The sequence below is a fragment of the Silurus meridionalis genome, chromosome 13 (assembly GCF_014805685.1).
Source record: "Silurus meridionalis isolate SWU-2019-XX chromosome 13, ASM1480568v1, whole genome shotgun sequence".
Classification (NCBI taxonomy): Eukaryota; Metazoa; Chordata; class Actinopteri; order Siluriformes; family Siluridae; genus Silurus; species Silurus meridionalis.
In genome coordinates this window covers 29,470,322-29,494,288 of record NC_060896.1, presented here as the reverse complement: position 1 = coordinate 29,494,288, position 23,967 = coordinate 29,470,322, and the positions used below count along the sequence as shown (strand labels likewise).

The 23,967-nt window shown below is 39.1% G+C and overlaps 1 protein-coding gene across 2 annotated transcripts in view; it reads left to right on the top strand.

Annotated features, from left to right (window-relative positions):
- Positions 1–451: 451 nt before the first annotated feature.
- cntn5 (contactin 5) overlaps positions 452–23,967 on the top strand; it is a 116,806-nt gene continuing 93,290 nt past the window's right edge. For both annotated transcript variants that reach the window (XM_046865003.1, XM_046865002.1), the window contains exon 1: positions 452–832. The gene's annotated coding sequence lies outside the window, so the exon portion shown is untranslated. The remainder of the gene's footprint in view (positions 833–23,967) is intronic.

The window sequence follows — 23,967 nt, the reverse complement described above, 5'->3', positions numbered from 1 at the left end:
GAGAGAGGGAGGGAGGGAGAAAGAGAGAGAGAGAGAGGGAGGGATATATGGAGGGGGAAAGAGGGAGGAAGGAAAGGATAGAGGGAGGGAGAGGAAGGGAGAGGGAGGGATATATGAAGGAAGAGCGAGGGAGGGAGGAAAGGATAGAGGGAGAGGGAGGGAGGAAGAGGGAGGGATATATGGAGGAAGAGAGAAAGTGAGGAAAGGCTAGAGGGAGGAGAAAGAGAGCAAGAGAGGGAGGGATATATGGAGGGAGGGAGAGGAGGTGGAAAGGATAGAGGGAGAAAAAGGGAGGGAGGGAGAGGGAGGGATATATGGAGGGAGAGAGAGAAAGGGAGGAAAGGTTAGAGGGGGGGAGAAAGAGAGCGAGAGAGAGGGAGGGAGGGAGGAAAGGATAGATAGAGGTAGAGAGGGAGGGATAGAGGGAGGCGGGCCTCGTGCGAGCACGAGCTCTTGACTGTACGCTTGTGCACACTGTAGCCGCTCTCAGACTGCGCGAGCTCATCCTCCATCCTCATTCTTCTCGCGCGCGCTGTGATTCTAACGTTTCAGTGTTTTATACCAGGAAAGCGGAACTGATGTGAGATCATCATCGTCCTCATCTTCATCTTGGAGGAAGTAAAAATCCGCAGGAAAGGGACCCGTGTGTGTGTTTGTGTGTGTGTTCGGGCGGTGAAGATTCATGCGCTGTTTCCCTCTGCATGCGCTCCGGGTGCTGGTCTGGGACTTTCTACTACTACTACTACTACTACTACTACTACTACTACTACACACACACACACACGCCGGACTTAGCAGCGGACCGTGTGTCATCTTTCCACAGAGATTCACAGTAAGTTTATGTAGATGTTTTAAGATGTGATAGAGATGCGACCTGCATGTGTGCGCGCGCGCGCGTGTGTGTGTGGGAGAGAGAGAGAGAAAGAGAGAGAGAGAGAAGCATCACAGAGCATCTGTGAGATGATGTTTCTCACCTACACAAGTTCATGGTGTTCTCCTGCACGGTTTGTGAAGCTCGGATTTGCTCTTACCTGCACCTCTGGAGAGTGTGTGTGTGTGTGTGTGTGTGTGTGTGTGTGTGTGTGTGTGTGTGTGAGAGAGATGGAATTGAACGTGAGTGTTCTAGCTCTAGAGTGTGTAGGTTTGCAGAGGTTCATCTGGTGGTTTTCTATGCAGTTTGTTTTGTTTAGAGGCTGTTTTAAGTTAAATTCTGGAAAAATTACTTGGATTTATTTTACGTTTTTGTTTTGTAAACTATATTTGAGGTGAACACTCATGTTTGTAAAACCTGGTGCTTTAGAGCAGGTTATTTTCCAGATAAGTGTGTTTAACAAATGAGATAAAAATCAGTGTGATCTCAGTCAAATCTCCTGATATTAAGAAATTAATATATTAGAGAAATAGTAATTATATTTCATTTTTAATTCTATTTTTGTTGTTTTCTGGTATTGTTGATAAATAATCTTTAAACCTTTTAGACGTATTATTATTGTGACTCTGAGAGATGGAGCTGTTCTGTTTGTCACTGTGGGTATTCAGGGTTTAGTTTTTGAGTGTTTCTGTACTTCTATACTTCATGCTGACTGGTTGCTATGCAACACTGATTTCCTGAAGATCATCACTGAGTCTCATCTTCTTCCTTGGTTCTGATGTCATCCTTCTACTTTTTCTCTCAGTTTACTTATTGCACACTGATAAAGAGTAGAGATTTTTTATTAGATTTAATTGTGTTTTGTTCTGAATGATTATTAATGATTATACTGTAAAACAAAGTAAAATCTCAGGAGGATCGTTACTGATCAGTGCTTCAGTGAAATGTCTTTAGTTTGCAAATGTTGATGACTTTAAAGTGCTCTTCCTTTTCCAGTTCCTCAGTTTCTCTATTGATCAGACAGTTAAAGTGAAAGAAAAGCACTTTCTCCACTGAGGGCTGTTTAAATATGCAGCAGCTCTTATCTTTATTCCTTCTGATACATTTATGGTTGGTAACAATACAACTGCTTTCAATAGAGATTCAGTTCCAGTCTGAATCATTCTTCAGCAGTCAAATTCTAATAGCAGATTATTAACTTTAACCCTAAAATTAACCCTAACCCCACCCCTAACCCTAATGCCAATCCAACCCCTAAACCCTAACCCAAAACCTAAACCCTAAAGTTAACCCTAACTAGATGTGATTTTAAATCAAACTGTTTTTAGGGTTAGGGTTAAGGTTAAGGGTTAGGGTTAGTGGTTGAGGTTAAGGTGGGTTTTTTTTTTGTTCTAGAACTTGGATATACCTATGCATTGATTGTGATTTAACAGATGTGTAAGCTGCCCATGCCACACGCACTCATGCATACCATACCATCAGAGATGCAGGCTTCTGAACTGAGCGCTGAGAACAACTTGGGTTGTCCTTGTCCTCTTTAGTACGGATGACATGGCGTCCCAGTTTTCCCAAAAAGAACTTCAGATTTTGATTCGTCTGACCACAGAACAGTTTTCCACTTTGCCACAGTCCATTTTAAATGAGCCGTGGCCCAGAGAAAACACCTGAGCTTCTGGATCATGTTTAGATACGGCTTCTTTTTTAATCCTATAGAGTTGTAGCCGGCGACGGCGAATGGTACGGTGGATTGTGTTCACCGACAATGTTTTCTGGAAGTTCTCCTGAGCCCATGTTGTGATTTCCATTACAGTAGCATTCCTGTATGTGATGCAGTGCCGTCTAAGGGCCTAAAGATCACAGGCATCCAGTATGGTTTTCCGGCCTTCACCCTCACACACAGAGATTGTTCCAGATTCTCAGAATCTTTGGATGATATGATGCACTGTAGATGATGAGAACTTCAAACTCTTTGCAATTTTTCTCTGAAAAAAACTCCTTTCTGATGTTGCTCCACTATTTTTCACCGCAGCATTGGGGGAACTGGTGATCCTCTGCCCATCTGAGAGACACTGCCACTCTGAGAGGCTCTTTTTATACCCAATCATGTTGCCAAATGATCTAATAAGTTGCAAATTTCTCCTCCAGCTCTTCCTTATATGTACATTTCACTTTTCCGGCCTCTTATTGCTTCCTGTCCCAACTTTTTTGGAATGTGTAGCTCTCATGAAATCCAAAATGAGCCAATATTAAAAAAGAATTTAAAATGTCTCACTTTCAACATTTGATATGTTTCTATATTCTATTGTGAATAAAATACAAATTATTGCATATTATTCACAATTTGTACAGTGTCCCAACTTTTTTGGAATCGGGTTTCTATATATGTGTGTGTGTGCATATGTGTGTGTGTGTGTGTGTGTGTGTGTGTGTGTGTGTGTGTGTGTGTGTGTGTGTATATATATGTGTTTGTGTGTGTATATATGTGTGTGTGTGTGTATATATGTGTGTGTGTGTGTGTGTATGTGTATGTATATGTGTGTGTCTGTGTGTTTGATTGTGTGTATATATATATATGTGTGTTTGTGTGTGTATATATATATGTGTATATGTGTGTGTATGTATGTGTATATATAAGTGTGTATGTGTGTGTGTGTGTGTGTGTGTATATGTGTGTCTGTGTGTTTGTTTGTGTATGTATGTATGTATATGTGTGTGTGTGTGTATATATAACTGTATATCTGTGTGTCTTTGTGTGTTTGTTTGTGTGTGTCTGTGTGTATGTGTAGGTGTGTGTCTGTGTGTTTGTTTGTGGATGTGTGTATGTGTGTATGTGTATGTATATGTGTGTTTGTTTGTGTGTGTATGTCTATGTATAAGTGTGTGGATGTGTGTGTTTGAGGAAGGTGTTTAATTTGAGCTCTGCTGTTGTCTCAGTATTAGTTGTGATATTAAATGCTGAAGGTGTGAAGATTCTTTGTTCAGCTCTAATCTCACATGAGGACCTCAACTTTCTCACTCACGGCAGATTCAGCACGTGTGTATGACGAGTCTAACACACGCTGACGATGTTTTTAGTATCTTTTCATGTGGACAGATACGCAACTCGAGGTGATTTTATTGAGTCCTGATTCTGTACAGATTCCTCACATTATGCTGAAATGATCATGATATAAAGAGGAAACAGAACTGAGTGCTGTTCTTCATGAAACTGAATAAAATGAGAGGAAAATCTGCTCAGAATTTTGTTATAAACAAAGAAAATGAGGAAAAGTCAGAAATTTGTTAAAAAGATAAAACATGACATATTTTATGTATTAAACATTTTGAAGCCCTGCCTTGCTCTCATTTTAACCCATGAACATACATTTCAAAATTATATACCAGTAAACTGAACAGATTACACTGGAGCAATAGTTTTTTGTGAATGCGTTGCATCATTGTATCTTCATGCTGAACATCTCGTGATGGTAAATCGCCTCAGGCTTGTTCTAGTCAACTTCCTCCTGAATTCAAACCGCAGGTTTTCAGTTCCAGCTCGGGGACACAGAGGTGATGTCCAGCAGCTGATTCTGAAACCTGATCAGCTTGAGATTCCAGTAAATCTTTCAGCTCTGAATATCTAATTCTCTGTCTTTCGACCATCACTATCATCATAATCATCATCACATAATCATCATCACTATCATCATAATCATCATCATAGGGTAAACTACTGAAATCTCTTTAAATCTTTATTTTGTTATGTATTTAATTACATTTTCAACAATTCTAAATTTTTTTTATTTTTAAACAGACTTTAATTTGAATAGAAAATTAAACAGGATTTAAGGATTTATAAACAGGATTTTTGGGAAAGTTCAGTTTTCTTTATTTCCTTTTTGTAATTTATTTTCAGGTTTTTGATTTGAGGATTTTTAACTCTTTGTGAAGCTTTATTTTACATATTTTTGATAATGTTTCTGTCCTGTTTATTTAAAAAAAGAAGCAGATTGTTATATTCATTATTTAGAGTTTATGAACAATGAATTTCCTCCGAATGAGGCATGTGGAAAAAGTTTTTTTTAATAATTTGTTTTAGTGTAGGGGCCAATATTTTTAAGTTGAATGTATTTCAATAATTGTTTTTTAATAATGAGATGAACAAATATTATAATATTAATCATTCTGATTTAAAATTAATTGAGTTCAGTTGGATCTTTATAATCAGATATATATTTATTCCAAATTTTCCATTTATTTAATAATTATGTAGAATATAATGTCTGCAGTTTGTACATGATTATTTACTTGGTTTTGCATGACAGAACTATTAATATTTATATAAAATAATTGTGTTAGGAGCAGTTAGAAGCAGAGAGAGCATTAGATAATAAATGATTGGTAATTCAGAGGCAGTGAGTGTGTGATTGTGATGCTGTGGATTGAATGACAGTAAATTTAAAAGCAAATAAACAATAAAAAAAGATAAAACACTGTGTTTTCCTGTCAGAGGCCCACTGAGGCCAGTTTACAGCGACCGAGCGAGCCATTATTACTCAACATGCTTTTTGTGAAAACTGAAGCCACAGGAATCCCAACGGAGCAAAGCGTTGATCATCAGCATCCTGGAGAATTCAGAGCAATGGTATTCGTCCTGCCAGCGGTAACCATAGCAACCTGTTTACTGAGAACCAGCAGTCAGAATTGTGGGACAAATAGGCAATGGCCTATAAATATATAAATATTAATATTATATTATATAGACACGCAATTCAACAATAAAACAGAGTGAGAATGAGTCGGATATTCATCATAAATTCATTACTTCTGTTCAAATAATGATTTTCTCACCTTCATGTAATTTGTTTATAAATTCTTATTCATAAATAATTAACATCCAATGATGTAATATCTAATAAAGATAAAATATTAATCTTTAGGTCACAATACACAGTGTGGTGTAACTAGTAATGTGTTCCTGCTTGAGTGAAGGGTGTGTGTGTGTGTGTGTGTGTGTGTGTGTGTGTGTGTGTGTGTGTCGCAGCACAGTGAAGTGTGTGTGTGTGTGTGTGTGTGTGTGTGTGTGTGTGTGTGTGTGTGTGTGTGTGTGCAGCACAGTGAAGTGTGTATGTGTGTGTGTGTGTGTGTATGTGTCACAGCACAGTGAAGTGTGTATATGTGTGTGTGTGTGACTGTGTGTTTCACAGCACAGTGAAATGTGTGTGTGTGTGTGACTGTGTGTTTGTGTGTTTGATTATGATTGTGTGTGTGTGTGTGTGTGTGTGTGTGATTGCGTGTGTGTTATTGTGTGTGTGTGTGTGTGTGTGTGTGATTTCAAAGTAAAAGAGTGAAATGAAGGAGTGAAATGAAAGCTTGATCTCCTCAGTCACATGCAGTCATCAGTCATTTCTCAGCAGCGTAATGCCTGCAGATATTGTAAAAACGTGAACATTTATAGATTTGTGAATAATTGTAAAATGATAAATCATGGGAAATAATAATAATCATAATCAGTGTGTCAGCAGCAGTATTTCTGTCAGTGGATGAAAAATAAATAGCAGTTTACAGAAGTTTTCCCTGAGCGTCTGCTACAGTATTAGAGCTTGATGATGAAAAATTTCAGTGCTTTTTCTCTGCACTCATCCATTGTGAGTGTCGTGTTGCCTGAAAACCTCTTCACCTGATTCAGTCACTTAGCTGCTGAAAGAAAACGTCACAGGTTTGGGTTTTTTGAAAGATAAGAGAGACTTTAATCGCTCTGAGATTCGGCATATTATGAAAGAAGCCCAGGACACAAGCAAACAGATAACAGTGATATTTTCAGTTCTTTGTGTTTACTGATAGCTTTGCTCATGGCTCGGCTTCTCCTCCCCACGGCCTCACTTTTCTCTGCAGCTTAGTCAGTGAAAGGGGCTGAAAACTGTTTAATAGCAGAAAGTAATTCTCGGTTTGGGTGAAAAAGAAAACGTGTTTCAGCAGTTTTGTTTATTCTCTTAAAATGTATTCATTCATTTAATTTATTTAACTAATAAAAATTCATACATGTTTAATAATACTAAAAATACATTTTGTTTGTTAGAATGATCTTTAACAAGAATGAACAAGATTTACTGCATTTCTCTGAATGGTACCAAACCCTGACCTCTTCATTACTCAATCACTGCTCTGTTATTTGGAGCTGTTTCACTTCTGAAAGACAAAAGCAGCTTGTTTCTGTGGAGCAATTTTCAGACAGTTTGATCTTTTCTGATCTGATTAGTTCAGGGATTTGTGTTACGCTGGTATTGTGTGTAATGTGACTGCATTACATTGTTAGTCTGAACTTCAGGTTGGTGACCATCTGAATGATTATTTATAATGAAATCTGTTCAAAAACAAATAGACCAAAATGGGACTAACGAGTTAACCAGTCAAGAATTCATCTTTATAAACAGACTTTCGTGTTTCTTTCAGTTAGTGAACTTTGTAGCTTTTTAATTCCTGTAATTGTTGTTTTGAAAACTGAAAATTATTTATTGGATTAAATTCAGTAAAATGTATGTTGTATTGATTTGTTTAAAGCTGCTTTGTGACAGTGCTCACCGTTAACAGTGCTATACAAATAAAATTGAGTTAAAAACAATTAGAACAGAATAGCTTTGTTGCTTTTATTACAGTATCTCCTTCTTCACCACAGTCCTATAAACTTTCCCTTTCATTCTTGCAGATACCCTACTATCACAAATCACTCCTGCTATCACTCTTCTCCACCCACTCCACCCTGCCTGCACTCTTTTCTTTACTTCTCTAACACACTCTCCATTACTTTGCACTGTTAACCCAGGTACCTGAACTCCTCCACCTTCTCCACCTCTTCTCCCTGCAACCGCACCCCTCCACTGCCTTCCCTCTCATTCACACACATGTACTCTGTCTTACTCCTACTGACTTTCATTCCCCTTCTCTCCAGCGCGTATCTCCACCTCTCCAGGCTCTTCTCAACCTGCTCACTACTCTCACCACAAATCACAATATCATCCAAACATCATAGTCCAGGAGACTCCTGTCTGACCTCGTCCGTCAACCTGTCCATCACCACTGCAAACAGGAAAGGGCTCAGGGCCGATCCTTGATGCAATCCAACCTTCAACCTGAACCAGTCTGTCGTTCCTACTGCACACTTCACTGCTGTCACACTGTCCTCATACATGTCCTGCACAACCCTCACATACTTCTCTGACACACCAGACTTCCTCATACAATACCACAACTCCTCTCTCCACCCTGTCGTACGCTTTCTCTAAATCCACAAATACACAATGCAGCTCCTTCTGACCTTCTCTAAACTTCTCCATCAACATTCTCAAAGCAAATAATGTGTCTGTGGTGCTCTTTCTCAGCATGAAACCATACTGCTGCTCACAGATGGTCACCTCTTCTCTCAGCCTGGCTTCCACTACTCTTTCCCATAACTTCATGGTGTGATTGATCAACTTAATTCCCCTGTAGTTACTGCAGGTCTGCACATCTCCCTTATTCTTAAAGATCAGTACCAGCACACTCCTTCTCCATTCCTCAGGCATCTTCTCACCTTCTAAAATCTTGTTAAACAATCTGGTTAAAAACTCCACTGCCATCTCTCTTAAACATCTCCATGCTTCTACAGGTATGTCATTTGGTCCAACCGACTTTCCACTCTTCATCCTCTTAATCGCTGCTCTCACTTCCTCTTTACTAATCCTATCTACATCCTGCTTCACCAACTCCACATCATCCAACCTTCTCTCTCTCTGATTTTCCTCATTCATCAGCTGCTCAAAATACTCCCTCCACCTTCTCAACACACTCTCCTCACTAGTCAACACATTTCCATCTTCATCCTTTATTGCTCTAACTTGCAGCACATCCTTCCCAGCTTGGTTCCTCTGCCTGTCCAATCAGTATAAATCCTTTTCTCCTTCCTTAATGTCCAACTTCTCCTCCAGCTCCTCATATGCCTTTCCCTTGGCTTTCGCCACATCCCTCTTTACCTGCTGCCGCATCTCCTTGTTCTCCTGCCTACCTTTCTCATCACTCTGTCTATCCCACTTCTGTTTCTCCAACCTCTTTCTCCTTATGCTCTCCTGCACTTCCTCATTCCACCACCACGTCTCCTTGTCTACCTTTCTATTTCCAGATGTTACACCAAGTTCTTTTCTAGCTGCCACCCTCATCACTCCTGCAGTAGTTTCCCAATCATCCAGCACCTCTTCACCACCACCAAGCCCCTGTCTGACCTCTTCCCTGAACCTCACACTACACTCTTCCTCCTTCAGTTTCCACCATCTTATTCTTCTTTCATTCCTCACTCTCCCCCTCTTCTTCTTCACCTAAAAAAACCATCCTACAGACCACCATCCGATGGTGTCTAGCTACACTGTTCCCCGCCAACACCTTACAGTCTCCAATCTCCTACATAGAACATAGTCCACCTGTGTGCACCTTCCTCCACACTTATACGTCACTCTATGATCCTCCTTCTTCTTAAAATAAGTGTTCACCACTGCCATTTCCATCCTTTTAGCAAAAACTTTTTTTACAGTATATATGATGTAAATCCAAAGAATAAACATCTGAATTCAGGTTCATCACCACACTCACTCACACACAGTAGTGTGATTCCTTCAGGGGCAGTAAGTCCTTCTCTGCTGCCTAAATGCTTTCAGAATTACTGACTTACATTTTATTATATTTTTAATACAATAATATGTATTAAATTATTCCCAGAAGTCTATGCTCTACTTGTCTTAGCATTTCTCTCGAATGCGCTGCTTCAAGTAGCAACATTTTATGTTAGCATTTCTATCCAATCAGATTTCAAAGTCACATCACATGTTGTTTGGGTCAAAGGAACCTGCCTTCAGAATAAGCACTTTGGGTGTCTGAGGCCATCTAGCAATCATACAATCACATCTGCCTTTTCACGTCGTTTGATTGGATGTCAGAGGGCGTCACTAGTCAGAGCTCACAAACTGCATCTGTAGCAAACTTTACAATCTCAAATCTATTTATTTGAATTTAATATCTGTTTTTTTATTCCACAAAGACTGACGAAGGAGAAAAACATGATTTGGACACACTTACAAGGACATTTACAAGACAGATTTTTCAAAAAAAGCTGGAAATGGTGAGGAAAGGTCACCAAAACAGTTCAAAACAGTTGTGTTTTTTTCATGAGCCATTTTTTCTTTTGTGTTAACAAAATACAATGTGGCTTCATTTCATATCCCCAGGAAAAACATAATGCACAGAAACACACAGAAACATGCTTTAGTGATGACGTTCATTCTGACTCTATGAGATCCTGTGTGTGATGCAGCGCTCTGATCTACTGCACGTCTCTATTATAATGATGCTTTCTGTAAACCTGGAATACACAACCTGATTTTAACACACACACACACACACACACACACACACACACACACACACACACGACAAGTTTACTGCCAATCATTAACAAATTAACATCATGGAGCAATCAGTGGAGTGATGCGTCAGTAGGTGGTCAGTGAAGGTCAGTGGGTCAAAGTCAAGTCAAGAGGCTTTTATTGTCATTCCTACTATACACAGTGGTACACAGTAAAAACGAGACAACGTTCCTCCGGGAACCCTGGTGCTACACTAAACAACAACATAAAGCTACAACACAACACAAAGCTACATAAAGTGCATCGAGTGTAACCTGGTGCAAACAGTGCAGACAAAAAACAGTACAGACAAACAACACAAGACAAGACACAAAACCAAGATAGCGCTGACCAGTAACCCTGCTGTATACTTGGTTATACAGTACTGTGAACTGTAAAAACTCTACCCAGGAGTGAATATAAGAAACACAATGTAGTGCAAAAATACAGCAGTATAATATAATAAAGTCGAAGGTGCAAAAAAAGCATGTAAACAATATAATAGTCGAAGGTGCAAAAGACGGCATGTAAACAGTAATACAGTGAAAGGTGCAGTTAAACAGTGCAGTACAGTCAAGTATAAATAATAAAAAATAGATGAAGGTGGAACGGATTGTGATGAGTGATGAGTGTGTGTTAAGTGTTAAGTCCAGTACAGTTGTACAGTTTGATAACACACATTTGTGTGTGTGTGTGTGTGTGTGTGTGTGTGTGTTTGTGTGTGTGAGAGAGAGAGTTCCCTTTCAGTTCTGTGTATTAAGTAGCCTGATGGCTTGCGTAAAATAAAAAAAAAGCTGTTGCACAGTCTGGATGTGACGGCCCGAATGCTTCGGAACCGTTTTCCTGATGGCAGAAGTGTGAAAAGTGTGTGTGAGGGGTGTATGTGGTCATCCACAATGCTGTTTGCTTTGCGGATGCAGCGTGTGGTGTATATGTCCATGATAGAGGGGAGAGAGACTACGATGATCTTCTCAGCTGTCCTCGCTATCCTCTGTAGGGTCTTGCAGTCCGAGACGGTGCAGTTCCCAAACCAGGCAGTGATGCAGCTGCTCAAGATGCTCTCAATGGTCCCTCTGTAGAACATGGTCAGGATGGGGGGAGGGAGATGGGCTTTCCTTAACCTTCTCAGGAAGTAGAGACGCTGCTGGGCTCTTGGTGATGGAGCTGGTGTTAAGTGACCAGGTGAGGTTATCCGCCAAATGAACCCCAAGGAATTTGATGCTCTTGACGATCTCCACTAAGGATCCATCAATAATCAGTGGAGATTGGTCGCTCTGTGCTCTCCTGAAGTCCACAACCATCTCTTTTGTTTTGTCGACGTTCAGAGTCAGGTTGTTCGCTCCACACCAGGCTGTTAACCGTTGCACCTCCTCTCTGTATGCTGACTCGTCGTTCTTGCTGATTAGATCCACCACAGTCGTGTCATCAGCAAACTTGATGATATGATTCGAGCTGTGCATTGCTACTCAGTCATGAGTCAGCAGAGTGAACAGCAGTGGGCTGACCACACAGCCCTGGGGGGTCCAAGTGCTCAGTGTAGTGGTGCTGGAGATGCTGTTCATGATCCGGACTGACTGAGGTCTCCCATTCATGAAGTCCAGGATCCAGTTACAGAAGGAGGTGTTCAGGCCCAGTAGGCTTAACTTCTCAATCAGGTGCTGAGGGATGAATGTGTTGAATGTTTGGACGATACGCAAACTGCATGGGGTCCAGGGAGGGTGGGAGCTGGGTCTTGATGTGCCTCATGACGAGCCTCTCGAAGCACTTCATCACGATGGGAGTGAGCAGGATTGAGGCAGGATATGGTACACTCAAAAAAATGATATGTTGGACTTACTTAACTTTCTTATGTCAACAGGTTCCACGTAACTCAGTTAGGTTGCATTTAATTAACAATATTAATTTCAGTAAACTTAAGTTAATTACATAAAGTTAATGTAATGTTGTTTAGTTAAATCAACTTAACATTCCTAATTTAGTTTTAATATATTTAGTTAATTAAGTTTAATTATTCTAAAATTTATATTGTTGCCTTCAACCAAAACAAATAATCCAGTTTTATTGATTAGTTTATTCAATGAATCTACAGGTATTTACATTTTTTTTCCAACAAGAATGTGTACAGTACAAAATTTATTTTTACTTATTACAAAAATACTAATAAAGCATATAAGCATTTACAAAATAATAGTACAAAACTAATAATACAAAAGCCCTATTTTTTAATATTTCCTTTTTCCAAAGCTAACAATGCATCAGTTATTCAATGCAAGACCAACATGAAGGAATGAACACGATCAGTACTGAAACAAATGTACTGCTACAGCAAACAGCACAACTTTATGGAGAAAACATGCCTGCCTTATGACAAGAGTTTATTTTCCAGGACCTGGACCTTGTTTGAATGCTTGTTTGCATTTAGTTCCATAAATAACTTTTGAAATACTTCAAAAGTGTTTCTCAGATCTTGTGAGTAAGCCAAGTTTAATGCATAAATTAGACCAAGTATCGCAGAACATGCATTTGCCACATTGTTCAGGTTTTCAAATATTTGGATGCCTTTAATGATGATGCCAACATCTTCATATGGGTCTGTAGCATCTGCTCCTTCATGTACAAGGTCATAGATTCCAGGGTGGTGTTGTGCATCGAGGTTGCAATGACATCATGTTTAACAGCCTAAAAATATTAAGTATAAACAGAGAATTACCAACAGTTCAAGGGGGAGAGGAGGAGTTTGTTGCACAGAAACATAAAATATCTTTAGAAAAATGTAAATGACTTACCATATACTCCTTCACAAGGTTTGATGGTCTTCAGTCAGGTAGACAGTAAGGGCTTTCAGGATGCATTCACGTTTTTTTTCGATGGAGACATTCTGTACAATGAAAAATGAACATAAGTTAGCACTTTACTGTACATCTAAAACTTTAAGTAGCATCATACAGATTATCCCACTGTGATGTTTTTTACAAAAGTCAAGTTTGTCAATCCTAGCGACCAGTAAAAGACATCCAAAAATGGTCCTAAATCTGGAGAATTTTTCAATTTCTGCTATGGAAAAGATTGACAATAATCTTTGAGGTTAGAGTTGTTCCAATTGTTGCAGGTGCAAAAACACAACTCTGGTGAATATTGTTTCATTAAAACCGTCTGGTTCCAAATGAAAAGTCTCAGATTCGGTAACACCCTGAAATTGAGTTACGGCACAGAGGTTTTCCAAGACGGGTTCTACTTGGAATAGGCCTCGTCCATCAAAGAAGTCGAGTCCTCGCACTGTGCGTCAGGTGCAGCAAAATGTCACAGTACATGTTGGAATCCACGTTTCTCGCAATGAACCACAGCTCATGATGCTACCACCACCATGCTTGACTGTACGCAATTTTGTGACTGGACACAAAATTCTCTACACACGCTGGACTCCATCTGAGCCAGACAAGTTTATCTTAGTCTCATCAAAGGACATGGTTCCAGAAATTCATGCTCTTGGACAGGTCGTCTTCAGCAAACTGTTTGTGGGTTTTCTTATGAGCAGCTTCAGAAGAGGCTCCTTCTGGGACGATGGCCTGCAAACCGACGTTGCAGTGTGTAGAGTATGGTCTGAGCACTGACAAGCGAAGCTTCTGCTTTTGCAACCTTTAAAGCAATGCTGCAGCAATTCTGCACCTGACGCACAGTGCAAGGACTCGACTTCTTTGATGGAACCATACGAGGCCTATTTCAAGTAGAACCCCTCTTGGAAAGCCTCTGTACTGTAACTCAATTTCAGGCTGTTAACGAATATTCAGCCTCGGCAACTTTGTGGAGAGCAACAATTCTAGATCTTAAATCCTCAGAGTTTTCTTTGTCATGAGGTGCCATGTGGAACATCCAATAGTCAGTGTAAGAGAATTGCACTCATTTGTATAAACACACACACACACACACACACACACACACACACACACACACACACACATATATATATATATATATATATATATATATATATATATATATATATAAATATATTAGTAGGTGGCCTACTAATATCCGATCACTGCCGTCCTCCTGCTAGACAAAGACAAACAGCAAAGATTAATATTATCCTAATAATAAGAATCGAATAATAAAATCAAATAATCACATTTCAACAAATATAAATTAATCTAAAGCGAAAAACAAGAACGTAACTAACATGAATGTGAAACTTACACACGAGGAACACGGTAACATCATGAAAATATTATACAAAACATTAGATTATTCGCGATTAACCAACCAAACCTAATGACATCCTCAATATATATAGATAAAAAAGTAATATCTCACGTGACTGTGTGTCCACAAGGAAAAATCTTCGCTTTTTTTCTCTTTTTGCAGCGTGAACTTTGTTTAAACTGATTCCCATTAAATGGCGCCGATCAAAAACAGAGCAGAAAAGTGCGCGTTGAATCTGCTTTTCATCTGCGCATGTGCGGATATTACTCCACCTGTTGACCAAAGCGCGGTACTGCAGAAGCAACACAACTCTGTTTCATTCGTTTTACTTAAATTAGTTGTGTTAAACTGAAATTGTACTATTTTTAAATTTTGTCAACACGACTCTTTTAATTTTAATACACAAACTTAAGTACATTATTTAATTTCAACGCAGTTATATTCTTTGGACCAACAGCAGCCACATTTCATTTTTTTGAGTGTAGACTTCTTTGTCACGGGAACAATGGTCGTTGTCTTGAAGCACGTGGGAACAACGTTACTGCTCAAGCAGATGTTGAAGATGTCAGTGAAGACATCTGCTAGCTGTTGTGCACATTCCCTGAGCACTCTGCCAGGAAGTTGTCAGGTCCAGCAGACTTCCGTGTGTTAACTCTGCATAGAGTTTTCCTCACTTCAGCTGTGGTTAGACAGAGCCCCTGGTCAGTGGGAGGAGGGGTGGTCTTCCTCTCCTCAAACCGGGCGTAGAAGTCATTCAGCGCATCTGGGAGGGAGGCTTCACGGTCACAAGCAGGTGATGTTGTCTTGTAGTTTGTGATCGCCTGGATGCGATGTTTGTTAAAGGCCTGAGACTGAAATTCACAAGCCAGTTTTTAAGCTAGAACTTCTTTGTGAATTAACTTCATGATCAGACTTAAATTTCTCACATTTTCTCACCTGCTGCTTTTTTTAAGGAAACTCTTGTGGACTATTTTTACTTTTTTGACAGTGACACTTTAACTTCCTGTTTAACCTTGTACAGTTCCAACGATTGCATTTCAGCCATTAATGACTTTAACTTAACCTGAACTCATTTATTAAGAATTAAGGTGGCTGAATGTTCTACTCCAGAGTGGAGTGTCTTAGAACCTGGTTAAATTCTCTGTGTGTTTGCTGTCAGTCATTTAACCTCAGAAAACAAACAGAAGGCAAAGACGTTGGCTGTGAGAGGAATAATAAGTGTATGCCAGACGATCTGCTGAATATTTGGACCTCAGGAATATTTTAAAATGTACTTGTTGTTCTTTGGTGGTCTTTAAACTTTCAAGTAAATATCTTTATGCATCTGCAAAAGTCTGGAGATATTGAGCTGAATTATTCACAACAAGCAGGTTACTGACACTTTATTTTTCTTTAAAAGAAACAGACATCACTTCTCTTTTTCCACAGACTGAGCTGAACCAGAACAGAGGTACTGATTTGTTAGTACGTGTCATGTGACTGTTTCACGTGGTATAATAGCAGATATTTGTTATTTTGAGAAGTGAATTAAAGCGACTACATCAGTGGTACTGAATTTGCACTTCATTAAAGCAGATTTTTTTTTCTGCTGATATTCCTCTGGTGCTCGAATCACATCTCCTCACGGCTCGACAAATCCTGACTACTTACTCCTGACCTCAAGTTCATCACTTTTTGGAGCAAAGTGTGTGTACAATAAGTGTGTGTGTGTGTGCGCGTGTGTGTGTGTGTGTGTGTGTGTGTGTGTGTGTGTGTGTGTGTGTGTGTGTGTGTGCACATGAGTAAAAATAAGTAAAATTCTGACTTTTTTCTCATTGTTTGTGGACATGTAAAATGAAAACATTTATTATTTATTTGTATTTGCTTATTTGTAATAAACAATACATTTATTTGCAATGTTTAAAATACATTTATTTCCTTTTATAATAAATTAAATATTTAATTTTTATTCTTTAAAAATTGCACTTTAGTAAAATGTTACACATTATTTATAATCACACACTTCAGTGCTCATGTTAGTTCTCACTCTCCAGTGTTCTGTAGTGTTTAAAGACTATAATCACACTCTTGATGTCACCCAAATGAGGATGAGGTTCTGCTTTTGAGTCTGGTTCCTCTCAAGGTTTCTTCCTCATAACATCTAAGGGAGTTTTTCCTTCACCACAGTCTCCATGGTGATCATCAGGGATAAACACACATCATTCACCTTCACTGTTAGGTTCTGTAAAGCTGCTTTGAGACGATGTCTGTTGTGAAAAGTGCAATAGAAATAAACTCGACTTGACTTGACTTGACTATTACATAATTTCTAAACATCATAATCGAAATCTAAATAAATAGATATATTATTTATTAAACAAACTATTAATTAAATAAATATAATTATTAGAATCTATGAGTGTGACGGGGAAATTATTCCGTGTGTTGGCTTTAATTTCTGAGTTTCAGCTCTTTCTGCAATAAAGCACTTCTGTTCAGCCTAAAGCTCTGGGGAAATAAAAACCTTGCGCCATTAATCACCCAGAAAAGCCTGACACACCTCCTGCGACAGGTGTGTCTCTGTTCAGTCTATTCATTTGGCAAAACCCCAAGAGTTTACATTCTTTAGCTTACTGTTTGCAGATTTACAATGCAGCAATCTTCATGCTAATCGCTTAGCGCAGTTATTATTTACTTTTTTTTTTTTACTGGCTTATGACTAAAACCCTGATAACCTGATAGAATCAAAGTGTTCTGCTTTTTTTAATAAACTTATTATTCAGAAAAATAAATGAATACCGGCCCTGAAATAAAGTGGAAGAATTGAGAGTGAAGTGTGAAGCTGTGCTGCACCCTGATGCTTTTACTTCACTGTGAGAAATTAAAATAATAAAAATCTATATTTTATTTATTTTTAAACATTAATATGTGCCTAATTTATCTGTTTGACATTTTAAAAAGTCAAATGAAAATTAACTAAAATAAAACTCAGAAATAAAAAAGACAAATTTAATGAGTTCAAAAGGAAAGTTAATGTTTATATTATAATAAAATATATTTTTAATTTCAGAGCTGAGAACTTATTTCACTCCTTCAGTAAACCATAAATAACATAAATCTGGAGAAATGTGTATCAGGATCAGAAAAACAGCTCTGAATTTTTTAGTTAAAGTTAAAGGTAAATCACACAATCCTGCAGAGTGGATTAGTAAAGCTATAATGTTGATGCTAATCATAATTATTTAAACAAAAGTATAAAATGCAACAGACATTTTATTTTGTTAATTATTAATTGAAATTTTCTGAAGCAATTATATTGAATTTTACAATAAATAAATAAATAAATAAATAAATAAAACAAATATGTATGGAAGCATAGTGGTGAAGTGTGTGTGTAAATTGCGTAAGGTGTTTAGGTGTGGAAAGTGCTTAGATGTGTAAAGTGTGTAAGGTGTTCAGGTGTGTAGGTGTGAAAAGTGTGTAAAGTGTTAAGGTGTGTAAGGTGTTCAAGTGTGGAAAATGTGTGTAAGGTGTTATGGTGTGTAAGGTGTTCAGGTCTGTAAAGTGTGTAAGGTGTTTAGGTGTGTAAGGTGTTTAGGTGTGTAAGGTGTTCAGGTGTTTAGGTGTGAAAAGTGTTTAGGTGTGTAAAGAGTGTAAGGTGTTTAGTTGTGCAAGTTGTTTAGGTGTGTAAAGTGTGTAAGGTGTTTAGGTGTGTAAGGTGTTCAGGTGTTTAGTTGTGTAAAGAGTGTAAAGTGTGTAGGTGTGTAAAGTGTGTAAGGTGTTTAGTTGTGCAAGGTGTTTAGGTGTGTAAGGTGTTCAGGTGTTTAGTTGTGTAAAGTGTGTAAGATGTTTAGGTGTGTAGAGTGTGTAAGGTGTTTAGTTGTGTAAAGTGTGTAAGGTGTTTAGGTGTGTAGAGTGTATAAGGTGTTTAGGTGTGTAAGGTGTTCAGGTGTTTAGTTGTGTAAAGTGTGTAAGGTGTTTAGTTGTGCAAGGTGTTTAGGTGTGTAAGGTGTTTAGGTGTGCAAGGTGTTCAGGTGTTTAGGTGTGTAGAGTGTGTAAGGTGTTTAGGTGTGAAGAGTGTGTAAGGTGTTTAGTTGTGTAAAGTGTAAGGTGTTTAGGTGTGTAGAGTGTATAAGGTGTTTAGGTGTGTAAGGTGTTCAGGTGTTTAGTTGTGTGAAGTGTGTAAGGTGTTTAGGTGTGAAGAGTGTGTAAGGTGTTTAGTTGTGTAAAGTGTGTAAGGTGTTTAGGTGTGTAGAGTGTATAAGGTGTTTAGGTGTGTAAGGTTTTCAGGTGTTTAGTTGTGTGAAGTGTGTAAGGTGTTTAGGTGTGAAGAGTGTAAGGTGTTTAGTTGTGTAAAGTGTGTAAGGTGTTTAGGTGTGAAGAGTGTAAGGTGTTTAGTTGTGTAAAGTGTGTAAGGTGTTTAGGTGTGTAGAGTGTATAAGGTGTTTAGGTGTGTAAGGTGTTCAGGTGTTTAGTTGTGTAAAGTGTGTAAGGTGTTCAGGTGTTTAGTTGTGTAAAGAGTGTAAAGTGTGTAGGTGTGTAAAGTGTGTAAGGTGTTTAGTTGTGCAAGGTGTTTAGGTGTGTAAGGTGTTCAGGTGTTTAGTTGTGTAAAGTGTGTAAGATGTTTAGGTGTGTAGAGTGTGTAAGGTGTTTAGTTGTGTAAAGTGTGTAAGGTGTTTAGGTGTGTAGAGTGTATAAGGTGTTTAGGTGTGTAAGGTGTTCAGGTGTTTAGTTGTGTAAAGTGTGTAAGGTGTTTAGTTGTGCAAGGTGTTTAGGTGTGTAAGGTGTTTAGGTGTGCAAGGTGTTCAGGTGTTTAGTTGTGTGAAGTGTGTAAGGTGTTTAGGTGTGAAGAGTGTAAGGTGTTTAGTTGTGTAAAGTGTGTAAGGTGTTTAGGTGTGTAGAGTGTATAAGGTGTTTAGGTGTGTAAGGTGTTCAGGTGTTTAGTTGTGTGAAGTGTGTAAGGTGTTTAGTGTGAAGAGTGTGTAAGGTGTTTAGTTGTGTAAAGTGTGTAAGGTGTTTAGGTGTGTAGAGTGTATAAGGTGTTTAGGTGTGTAAGGTTTTCAGGTGTTTAGTTGTGTGAAGTGTGTAAGGTGTTTAGGTGTGAAGAGTGTAAGGTGTTTAGTTGTGTAAAGTGTGTAAGGTGTTTAGGTGTGAAGAGTGTAAGGTGTTTAGTTGTGTAAAGTGTGTAAGGTGTTTAGGTGTGAAAAGTGTTTAGGTGTGCAAGGTGTTTAGATGTGTAAGGTGTTCAGGTGTTTAGTTGTGTAAAGTGTGTAAGGTGTTCAGGTGTTTAGTTGTGTAAAGAGTGTAAAGTGTGTAGGTGTGTAAAGTGTGTAAGGTGTTTAGTTGTGCAAGGTGTTTAGGTGTGTAAGGTGTTCAGGTGTTTAGTTGTGTAAAGTGTGTAAGATGTTTAGGTGTGTAGAGTGTGTAAGGTGTTTAGTTGTGTAAAGTGTGTAAGGTGTTTAGGTGTATAGAGTGTATAAGGTGTTTAGGTGTGTAAGGTGTTCAGGTGTTTAGTTGTGTAAAGTGTGTAAGGTGTTTAGTTGTGCAAGGTGTTTAGGTGTGTAAGGTGTTTAGGTGTGTAAGGTGTTCAGGTGTTTAGTTGTGTGAAGTGTGTAAGGTGTTTAGGTGTGAAGAGTGTGTAAGGTGTTTAGTTGTGTAAAGTGTGTAAGGTGTTTAGGTGTGTAGAGTGTATAAGGTGTTTAGTGTGTAAGGTGTTCAGGTGTTTAGTTGTGTGAAGTGTGTAAGGTGTTTAGTCGTGCAAGGTGTTTAGATGTGTAAGGTGTTTAGGTGTTTAGGTGTGTAAGGTGTTTAGTTGTGTGAAGTGTGTAAGGTGTTTAGGTGTGAAGAGTGTGTAAGGTGTGAAGGCAGGTGAAGGTATATAAAGTTGTTGGTAATGTGCAGACGTCAATAGTAATATTTTAATGCCACATTTTGTTATAATAATTAAATAAATATTGATCCTGGGTTTTATTCAAAACATTGTACAGATGTTGATGTATCTGATAAATTTCTTGATTAATCCGGTTTTATTCTAGATAAACATGCCTAATAAATAAATAAATGTGTCTATCAGCAGAACGTGTTTCACCTCCTGCTTCATTTAAATATACATTTTTATTCCTGATATCTTTCTGAATTCTCACTCAGTAATGAGTGAAATCACGCTGACGCAGTGGGTTAATTGTCTTGTTTGCATGGAGGCTCGTCTCAGTCATGTTGGAATCGTCTCTTCAGTCCGATCTACCACGCGGTGAGAAATCTAATTAGAGCCGTCCTGCCGAGTCTCACGCTGGAACACACTACTGTTCACTCTGATAAACACCAGTACAGAAATCTATATATCTCTGATCACACTCCGGATTACATCATCTGTGTGTGTGTGTGTGTGTGTGTGTGTGTCTGTGTGTGTGTGTTTGCGCATGTGTATGTATGTACAGTATGTAGGTGTGAGTGTGTGTATATGTGTGTGTGTGTTTGGTGTGTGTATGCAGATGTGAGTGGGTGTGTGTATGTAGGTGTATTGTGTGTATGTATGTGTGTATGTAGGTTTGAGTGTTTGCACTGTAGGTATGTGTGTGTGTGTGTGTGTGTGTCTGTGTGTGTGATGTGTGTAAGTAAGTAAGTATGTATGTGTGTGTGTGCTAGTGATGTGTGCAAGTAAGTATGTGTGTGTGTGTGTGTGTGTGTGTGTGTGTGTGTGTGTGTGTGTGTGTGTGTAGGTGTATTGTGTGTGTATGTCAAGTCAAAAAGCTTTTATTGTCATTTCAAGCATATATATCTGACGCAGTACACAGTGAAATGAAACCACGTTCCTCCTGAACCCTGATGCTACATAAAACAACATAAAACAACAATCACAGAAACAAAAAAACACAGGGCCGAGGACTAGTAAGAAAAATCCTTGCCACATAAAGTGCGTGTGTGTAACCTGGTGCAAACAGTGCAAACAGACAACACAGGACAGTAAAAGACAATACACAAAACACAAAATAGCTCCGCCAGTAAACCTGTTGTAATGAGATAAAGTGAACAGGAGCAGAAATGTAGACAGAATATTGTGCAAAATAACAAATAGCAGCAATCCAGGAAGATGTGCAAAAACAGCATGTAAACACTTGTGGTACTGATTTAGTGTGAGTGGTACTGAATCATGGGTGTGTGAAGTGAGTACGAGTGTGTTTTAAGTCCGGTTTGTACAGATTAGTCAAACAGTGTGTGTGTGTGTGTGTGTGTGTGTGTGTGTGAGAGAGAGTTCAGTTCAGTTCTTTGTTGAGGAGCCTGATGGCTTGAGGGAAGAAACTGTTGCACAGTCTGGATGTGACAGCCTGAATGCTTCGGAACCGCTTCCCTGATGGCAGGAGGGTGAAGGGGTGTGTGAAAAGTGTGTGTGATGGGTGTGTGTGGTCGTATACAATGCTGTTTGCTTTGCGGATGCAGCGTGCGGTGTAAGTGTCCATGATAGAGGAGAGAGAGACTCCGATGATCTTCTCAGCCGTCCTCACTATTCTCTGTAGGGTTTTGTGGTCCGAGACGGTGCAGTTCCCAAACCAGGCAGTGATGCAGCTGCTCAAGATGCTCTCAATGGTCCCTCTGTAGAACATGGTCAGGATCGGGAGAGGAAGATTAGCTTTCCTCAGCCTTCTCAGGAAGTAGAGACGCTGCTGGGCTTTTTTGGTGAAGGAGCTGGTGTTGAGTGACCAGGTGAGGTTGTCCGCCAGATGAACACCAAGGAATTTGGTGCTCTTGACGATCTCCATGGAGGATCACTCGATGTTAAGTGGAGAGTGGTCACTCTGTGTTCTCCTGAAGTCAACAACCATCTTTTTAGTTTTGTCGACGTTCAGAGACAGGTTGTTTGCTCCACACCAGGCTGTTAACTGTTGCACCTCCTCTCTGTATGCTGACTCGTCGTTCTTGCTGATGAAACCCACCACGGTTGTGTCATCGACAAACTTGATGATATGATTCGAGCTGTGCATTGAGTCAGCAGAGTGAACAGCAGTGGGCTGAGCACACAGCCCTGAGGGGCTCCAGTGCTCAGTGTGGTGGTGCTGGAGATGCTGTTCATGATCCGGACTGACTGAGGTCTCCCATTCATGAAGTCCAGGATCCAGTTACAGAAGGAGGTGTTCAGGCCCAGTAGGCTTAACTTCTCAATCAGGTGCTGAGGGACGATCGTGTTGAATGCTGAGCTGAAGTCTATGAACAGCATCCGTACATAAGAGTCCTTGTTGTCTAGGTGGTTGAGGGCCAGGTGTGAGTGTTTGTACTGTAGGTGGGTGTGTGTGTGTGTGTGTGTGTGTGTGTGTGTGTGTGTGTGTGTGTGTGCTGAGAAGATTTCACAAGAATCTTTAATGCAGCTGAAGTTCACAATCTAATCCCTTAAAGTCCCTCAGCAAGGATATTTATAATTCTGTCTAATGGCAATCAAACATGTTTTCCCTCAGAAAGACTTTGTGATGGTGTTGAATTTCATTTTGATGGAGAAGGATGATGTACCCTTGAGTGCTCCAATCAGCCATGGCTTATAGATTTTTTTCCTTTTTTTATTTTTAAGCATGTAATTCTGTGTGTTTTTGATATCACAATGCTGTGTATTCTGCACTAACGTGAGTTGTCGTCCCTCAGGAGCATTGTGTAAACATGTAAACACTTCAGTAATTTCCATATGGAAATGTGCAACCAATTCTCCAGGTTCTTCTTTCAGTATCTGTAACTCTGCCAGGATTCCTCTGGGAATTCAATCAGGATGTTTAAAAAACAAGACAGGAAATGTATTTACTGCTCTGATGTCACTTCAGTGTCACTGCTGATAATATTAGGATCTAAAATCTGAACATGAAGAAGCTTTAAATACACCACAGTTTAGGGGCAGATGCTTTTATTGTGTGCATGTGCTGAATATTTTATAATCTGTTTCAAGTCTCACAGTTTATCTCCAAACTCAACCCTTTTTTTTCTTTTAAAAAATAAACATCATAAACAATTATATATATATATATATATATATATATATATATATATATATATATATATAGTGAGGAAAATAAGTATTAACACTCTGCTATTTTGCAAGTTCTCCCACTTACAAATCATGGAGGGGTCTAAAATTGTCATCGTAGGTGCATGTCCACTGTGAGAGACATAATCTAAAAAAAAAATCCAGAAATCAAAATATATGATTTTTAAACTGTTTATTTGTATGATACAGCTGCAAATAAGTATTTGAACACCTGTCTATCAGCTAGAATTCTGACCCTCAAAGACCTGTTAGTCTGCCTTTAAAATGTCCACCTCCACTACATTTATTATCCTAAATAAGATGCACCTGTTTGAGGTCGTTAGCTGCATAAAGACACCTGTCCACCCCATACAATCAGTAAGAATCCAACTACTAACATGGCCAAGACCAAAGAGCTGTCCAAAGACACTAGAGACAAAATAGTACACCTCCACAAGGCTGGAAAGGGCTACGGGGAAATTGCCAAGCAGCTTGGTGAAAAAAGGTCC